An 8,273-nucleotide genomic window follows, 5' to 3' on the forward strand; every position below is an offset into this window, starting at 1 on the left:
CAAGTACTCAACCACTCGTGGGAGCCTCACAGGGCTCGACAAAACACTGCCACCACGTTGGAGCCACATGGGGCTCTAGACACACTGTGGGCCCGTTGGAGCGCACCAGCGCTCAAGGAAAATAATGCGGGCCCCGTTAGAGCTCAGGCGCTCTATCCCCATGCGGCCCCCACTCAAAGGGACTCTCCAGCGCGGTGAGGATCCTCCTCGGGGCCTTCCTCCTTCACCGGCACCACTCTCCTGGGCACCGGGGACTTGGTCCGACGTTCGGCCCAGCGCAGGGTAGGCTCCCGCCTGGGTCTCGAGGGGCATAGACCAGCGCTGCTTCGCTTCCAGGCAGGGTGCCCCGGGGCGCAGGGTGGGCTCCTGCCTGCTCCGGGGCTCAGAGCAGCCGCGATGCTTCGGTAGGAGGCGGGGTAGGCTCCCGCCCTCCTATTTCAAGTTCCGGTTGTCCCGGAGGCCCGCCCTCGGCCTGCCTGACTTCCGGTAAGCCCGGGCCACGGCGGTGATTCCAACTTTTGGCAGCAAGAGGGGTAGGCTCCCTCGTGATAATAAAACACTATCCCGCGGGGTGGGCACCCGCTTACAGTTACAGCAATGTCCCTGGCAGGGTGGGCACCTGCCAGGAGACTCCGGACTCGGCAAAAACGGGGCAAACGCCGGGTGGGCACCGGCTAGCCGAAATAAAGTGCTCCTAGCGCTACGGCCAAAAGTGAAAGCGCTTTCAGCGCTGAGGACAAGTCCAGCGCTCCCAGGCGCTTAGAGAGGGAAAATAAAGCGCTCCCAGCGCCTAAAGGAGGATTCCAACCAAATCCAGCAAAGTTCTCCCCTGCATGCAGCAGGGCAGGGGTGGGGGGCAAGGTTGGACCCAGAGCCAGCTCACTGGGCCTCCAGGCAGGGAGGTAGTCCAAGTGGCGGTCCTCTGGTCCAGCAGCAGCAGCAGCAGCCCCCCTCAGGTAGGATCCTGGCAGAGAACAGCTTCTGTGGGGACACAGCCCCATTTTTATACAGTAAAACCCTTTGTTCTTGGTTCAGGGTGAGGGGGAAAACCAGTCGCAGCTGGTTGGGGAGCACCCTTGATGTGTTCAGCCCCTCACTCTATTCACTGGCAGGGCTAGGGTCGTCAGTCGCACCACAGGGGGCGGAGCCAGCATTGTGTGGGGAAAGCCCTGCCCTATTCAGGTCCAAGGTGCACTCCTCCCCAGCCATCAGCATGCTAATCTCACACTCACCACTGGGGCAGACCCAACCAGACTCCTGGAGCCAGGCTCACCAGCCAGCTCCAGCCAATCACACGCCAGACACACTTTACACTAATATGCCAACTCCTAGAAGTGGCACTTCCACACATGACATAATCACGCATCATACACCATTGCGATGCATTCAATCACACGAGTCCGCACATACCAAACTCGAGCCTGCACACCCCACGCATCAGGAACTACCAGGGACACATACATTCCCCATGCATTCTTATGGGAGGGCAGGCCTATCTCACCACATGCACTCAGAGGGCGCACGCACTTTACCCTGGGATACAGGGAAAGTGCGCAGAAACCAAAAACCACTATCACCAAGTCACCCATAAAAGCAAAAAAAGTTCAGGGGCGAACCTGCCAGAAGGGCCAAGTCCAACACCCAGGAACATCAGCTCCGTTTTAATGCAGTTCAGCTTTAGGCTGCAGCTGGCCATCCAGCTGGTCACCTTTTCCATACTTGGTACCAGTTGAAGGTGGTTGGAGTTAGACTCCACAGACACAAAAACTATGAAGTGTGTGTCATCAGCGTATGATGCAATTGACAACCCAAACTCCTCCACAATTTGCGCTATTGGACGCATATATATGTTAAACTGAGTGGGGCTCAGCGCCGAACCTTGTGGAACTCCACATGGAGCCAGGAGCGTGTCTGATAGGTTAGTGGATTCCATAATCTGGATGGATCTATCGCTTAGGAAAGAGGCTAGCCATTTGATGGCTTTATCCTGGATACCGATCTCCCTCAATCTGTGTATTAGGGTGCAGTGATCCACTGTATCGAAAGCCAGGCTTAAGTCAAGAAGCAGAATTGGTCAAGTATCATTTTGAGCTTCTCAGTGACCATGAGTAGGGCAGACTCTGTACTATTTTCCTGAGAGAAGCCCATCTGAGTCTGATGCAAGACGTTCTCCTCCAGAAACTGTGAAATGATATGATTGACATGTTTTTACACCACTTTACCCAGGATGGGTAGCGGTGAAATGGGGCAGTAATTCCCCAGTACTGTGGGGTCTAAGTGAGACTTCTTAAGCAGGGGCTTCACAATCGCATATTTCCACTTCTTGGGGACTATCCTGGTACTAAGAGATTGAGAGAGAAGCTCTGCCATCGTGGAAAGTATGGGGTCCCCACCCTGGAGTAGAATATGCAGGATTGCGGGATCTAGTGGTAAGCTAGATTTAATGCTCAAGAGGAGACCTGTGTGTTCTTTGTTTAAGTCCATAAATGTATTTAGTACCGAGGCTGTTGGCAGACCTGATAGGTCTGTAGCCAAGTACTGGCCTGCCCTGCAAGGTTTACCATGCCCCATTTTGGGTCCACCCATGGAGGTAGCTTAAAATGAGTTATATATGTTATCAACTTTGCTTTTAAAGAAAGTGGTTAGCTCATTCTCTCCTTTGTGGATTGATGCAGGGGGATGCCTTGCTCTTTCGTAGCAAGTGACTTGAACATTTTAAATAGTTCCTGGGGGATTTTAGGCCATGTTAATTCTCTCCTCGTAGTATATGACCTGGGCTTGCTTTATTTCATCATGGTATTGTCTGAGGGATCTTTTATACAGAATCTTGAGGTCTGGGGCATAGGTCTTCCTCCAGTTCCTTTCAACTTTCTTACAATTGTTTTTTAAAGAGGCTAACTGGCCATTAAAGTATGATTCTCTTTTGTACTTGCGTTGCACTCTTAGTCTGGGTTTCTGAAAGCATTGGTCCACCGAATGATTGATCCACTCTGACCAAAGTGTGTCGGCCTCATTAGGGTCTTCTGCGGGGGGGGGGGGGATGGAGGACTCTTATGTGTTAACCCATCTTTATGGTATGAAGTTAGGCCTTTATCTGCCTAAATTTATATCGCCAGTAGAAGGTGGTTGTGTGGGTGTTTTTGAATATAAAAAAGGAATAAAGCAGTGGTCGTACCAAGTGACTGGGATTGATGTGATGAACTCTGGAGAAAGAGCATGTAGAGGAAAGTGTGATTCTAAATTGCAGAATGTCACAGTTAGTTACTATCAGGCGTGTGATAGAGCAACTAAACTCTTTTTTGTAAATGATGGCCACCCCTCCTAGCTTTCCCAACCGGTCATGTCTACTAATACCATAGCCCTGGGGGAGGGTCATGACAATATCAGGCATCGAACTAGCTTTAAGCCAAGTCTCTTTTATGAATAGAACATCAATAGATTCTTCCTCTAGCAACAGCCCAATCTCTACTTTGTGCCCTGGGAGGGACCTGCTGTTAATTAGCCCCATTTTCCATTGTGTATTCTTCCCTTGGGTGTTCTGTATTATGCTGTTATTGTTTGTATGCCTATCTAGGGCAAAATTGCTTTGCCGGCAGACCGCTCTGACTCCTGTGGGACTGTTCGACTTGAGGATATGAGCACCTAGTGGGGACAGGGTGGGTCTAAGCTACAGTAATTTGCCTGCATTACCTCAGGAGTTTTGGATGATCTGTCTGGGTTTGGGCAGGGTTGCTGGCCCCTGGGCCTGGTCGGGTGTGGACGGGCACAGACAGGCTTGCCTTTGGCGCGTCTTGGGTGCGCCAGCTGCACGCCTGCTGTGCCCGTCCACACTGCTGTGCCATAAATAGGCATCCCAGAACAACTAGAACGCCGACCTACAAACTCTACGACCGTAGAGGACAGCGGTCCTCTCTATGGTTCAAGTAGTATTTACACAAGTGCAAGTGAAAAACAGTGATAAAAAGCAGTTAAAAAGCAGGCAAATTCAATTAACATTTGGCAATGAGACAGGTCTAATGCAGCAGTACCTCACATGCCAGAGAGTACTGACACCTCCCCCCTTTCAGCCTCGCCACAGCACTGCTGCCACCATAAATAGGCGTGCCAGAACAGCTAGAACACCGACCTACAAACTCTATGACCGTAGAGGACAGCAGTCCTCTTTCTGGTTAAAGTAGTATTTAAGCAAGTGCAAGTGAAAAACAAAGTTAAAAAGCAGGCAAATTCAAGTAACATTTGGCTATGAGTCAGGTCTAATGCGGCAGTACCTCACATGCAAGTGAATACTGACATTTATGTGCCCCCTCTCTAGCACTAGATTTTTTTGCAGCAATAGATTTTTTTGTGCAGCACTACCTCCCCTCTATGCAGGCTGCATGTCCGGTAGCAGCTACCCCCTGCGGGAGTGTCAGCAATGCTGGGGGACAGTGTACCAGTGCGTGCGATTCACCAGCCAGGTTCGGCGCACTGCCCAGTACCTGGCTCACCGCTGAGTGCACATTCTGTACCAGGAACAGGACCTGCTGGGCGTCGAGATTGCTGGACTCAGTGAGTATTCATTATTTGTTGTGTTTTTGTTCAAAAATGCTAAAAACAAAATCCGAATGGCATGCTGCTCACATTCAGAGTTAAGTTATGATTAGATTATGCTGGAATATTATTGTGTGATCCAGTTTCAAGTTTCTGCTAAACAGGTGCTCAGCGCTACCTAATCACACTCATCAGGTGCTTGCTTTGACTGATTAAATAAGAAGCCATTGCAGATTCTTCTCCTGTCACTATAGTGAATCAGTGAGTAGCGTGTTCTCTTTGTGACTTTGTTAATGTAGCTCGTACAGTTCCAGGTTATTTAAAATAATTCACAGGAATGGGAAGTATGCATCTCTGCATTGCAAAAAAGAGACTGAGTTGGTCAATCAAGGGTGTTGAGAAATGGGAATAGAATCAAAGATCATTCACTGCAATGCATTAGTTCCAAATGTAGTTTTTGTTAAGGACATTTGGAATATGGATTTACGGATAGTTAATAAACTTGAGTCGGAACTAGCTGTACTATAGGTGATCTGTTATAACACAGTATGTGACTGCAATTGCTTTACATAAAACATTTTGTGGAGATTATTATGAATCACTAATCTTTTTTTATTTATCTTCTTAATTTCTTTCATCAGCACCCAAGGTCAAGCAGAGGAACGTTTCTGGGGGTCCGGGTAGAGCTGGTCGGCAGGCGCCGACCACCAGCACAGCTGCTGAGGGCTCTGTTGATCCGAGTAAGTCCTTGTATGATTGTTATAGACTTCTTAGGGTAGAATCTTGGTGCTGTCGATCGTGAACATTCAAACAGCAGGCCCAAGTAAGCTAGTTTTCTAAACAAATATCATCCTGTATGTTTATAGAGAAGGCTTTCTTTTTCCTGTGTATGCCTAGCTCTAACACAGTTCAGTTCCACACAGAGTGGCCATGGTCATTATAATGGTCAATGAAAGACATATGAGGTTGGTTGGCAAATCAAACCCAGATCTGTAACTGAGGGTGAGTGTCTTAAAAGATGAAATGCTCCTTATGTTTGATTTGTTCACCCTAATTCTGTCCTAAATTGTCAGGGTTTGCCAAGACATGGGTTCCTTGATCACTTTCCCACTGGATTCAAGCTAGCCTGGCTGATGCGGGTTGAAACCCCGAAACCAGTCCCAGGATGCTTGTTTCTGGTCTAGGGAAGTGCTGGCTTGGCAGTTCGGGTTGGACTGCTCCCATGAGGAACAGAGTCAAGATTGATTTGTATATGGCTGGGTCTGAACTGGAGTGGCGAAGTGATCTAAAGAATGATGATGGATAAACCCAGATCTGTAGGGGTGAGTGTCTGAAAAGTGTCAGTGCTCCGTCCATCATCTCCTTGTGTTTGATTTGCAAACCAACTCCATGTCTTTCATTGACCATTATTCCACACCTTGCTTGTCTAACTTTGTGAACCAACTAATCAAATGCTCAGAGTGATATTTGGAAGATACTGACGTGCTAACTGAGCTGTAGTACTGCAGTTGTTCTTGGGGTTGCGTATCTGGGATCTAAATTATGTGCAATATTTTATTCTAGCCATGCAGAACATCAGTGAAGCCGGCTCCAGTGCCACTGCAGGAGGAGACAGGCCAGTTGAAGGGGGCGAAGCCTCTGCAGGGATGGGCACTGATAAATCACATACTTTCCATGGAATCACTTGTCGTCATCAAAAATGACCATCAAGTGAACTCACCCCTCCAGGTTTACCAGCAACAGAGGTGATTATGTTATTATGGCCTCTTCTATCTGCAACACAGCGAAATCTCACGTAATGACCTTTAATGGCTTGAGGGAGACATGAATGAGCGGAAGGTAACTTAAAAGAAAGAAAATGATATATGAGTGAAAGGGTGGGTGGGTGAAAGTGTGCACGGGTAGATAAAGGGATTTATGGGTGAAAGGATGGTTTGAAGAAAGGGGTGCTATCGAATTGGTGATTAATGTAGTGGACATTTTGGTGAAAGTCTGGATGGGAGAAGTGAAAGCTTAGTCAATGTCGCTATGGGTGAATTAGAATGAAAGGATGAATTAATATTTGGATTGTTTGGATGAATAAGCAAGACAGCTCTTCTTATCATGAGGAGCATGCTGCTCTCCTACTTTTCTTACTTGGTTTATGTAGGGTTATCAATATCATTCAAAGCTATGGTTCTAAGTGGGGGGGGTTTAATTTTTATTCTTTGTTCTACTCTCTCGACTCGCTGTATTTGTAAGAGAGCCAGATCTAACCTACCTATCATTCATCATCTCCCTCCCCGCCCATGGCATTTTTGACAATTATTACCAAAGTGCAGTATGGGTCAATCAATTTGTGACTGCAGTGTTGGCTGTGTAATGTGGGTCCACTTCAGTTAATGCGGGATTTAGAATGTTTTCCATGCATTGCAAACTGAATGCACAAGGTGTGTTGTCCCTTCGCCCACTCAGTTACCTCTTAGTACTTCACTTCTTAATCTTTTCCGAAGTTAGTCCATCCCAGCCAACCAAATTGGAAAAAACATTCTTGGCATATGCCACATTTAATGCGATACCCATGTGAAGTGAATTTAGAATATATTTCATGGTTTCCCATAACAGATTTAATTTACACATATTCAGATTTTTCCCTTTTGAATTTAACTGTGACTTTAAAAGTCAATGATGATGAATCGATGATCAGAGGTGTGGCCCCTCTATTATATATAAAAAAAATCTCTAGCCTACCTCTCTAATCCCTCTACCCTACCCCCTGCAGTACAGAAAATCAAGTTTCCTTTCCTTGGTTACTGCCCAGCAAGTGAATTTTTAGGAAATACATGGTGGTGGGCTAGGCTAAAGAGTAAATTGGGCGTCAGTGCATGATTTGATGTCAAGTTTTTTAATCCTATTCTCTGCCTGTTAATACTTTTCCGCCACACTTTTTAAGTTTGTCAGCATGTGTGGGTAAATCATAAAATTGGCCTTGTGACTCTCCTAATCATAATCACATCAAATACATTTTGATATCCCTAGGGGACCAGCAATGTACTGCTACTGTGCCACCCAGTAATTTAAAACAATTGTTTAAACAAAGCATTATTTACAATTGGTCTTTTTTGTTTTTCTCAATATAGCTGCTCCTACTGGTCCAGCTGGAACACCCAACAGGCCGGTGATTTCGGTCCATTTGCGGCGGCAGGGTCTGGAGCATATCCAGATGGAATACCGGTGGCTGGTGGTCATGGGAGAGGAGGAGGAGGAAATGGATGTACAACAGCTGGGCCCCAGAACAGATAGTTCCCCATTGCCTCCAGCCACCCCATCGCTGGTTCTGCCACCAGCCAATTGCTGCCACCCCCACCACACTGGCAACAGTCAATTGCTGCGCCACATCCTGCAGCAGCTGGACATCATTGAGGGCCGGCTTACCGTGATAGAACAGAGCCTGGACCAGCATACATAATACTCATTTCTAACCCTTTTTTAAAATGCTTGCATTGGTGGGAGGGATTTGTTGTTTGTTGGGGCTGGGTGGAGAGGGTGGGAAGGGAGTTTGGGTAGACTTTTTCTTGGACATTTTGAGTTTTAGGGCTTAGGTCAGTTTTGTTTGGGAAGGGAAGTGGGCATGTTGCTGTTTTCTTTGTAAACAAATAGAAGGAAAAACATTTTTTTAAAAATCTAAATTTATGCCTGAAGTTATTTCTTTTACTTTTACTTTGCACTGTTGCATTCAAGTCGTTTTATGCAGCCTTTTTATG

The 8,273-nt window shown here is 47.0% G+C and overlaps 1 long non-coding RNA gene across 2 annotated transcripts in view; it reads left to right on the top strand.

Moving 5' to 3' along the window:
• Positions 1 to 8,061, top strand: part of LOC146858065 (uncharacterized) — an 87,137-nt gene extending 79,076 nt beyond the window's left edge. For both annotated transcript variants that reach the window (XR_014979652.1, XR_014979651.1), the window contains exons 2-4: positions 5,172 to 5,270; positions 6,094 to 6,275; positions 7,650 to 8,061. This is a non-coding gene — a long non-coding RNA (uncharacterized LOC146858065). The remainder of the gene's footprint in view (positions 1 to 5,171; positions 5,271 to 6,093; positions 6,276 to 7,649) is intronic.
• Positions 8,062 to 8,273: the final 212 nt, after the last annotated feature.

Source organism: Triturus cristatus, chromosome 3_2 (genome assembly GCF_964204655.1).
Source record: "Triturus cristatus chromosome 3_2, aTriCri1.1, whole genome shotgun sequence".
Taxonomy (NCBI): Eukaryota; Metazoa; Chordata; class Amphibia; order Caudata; family Salamandridae; genus Triturus; species Triturus cristatus.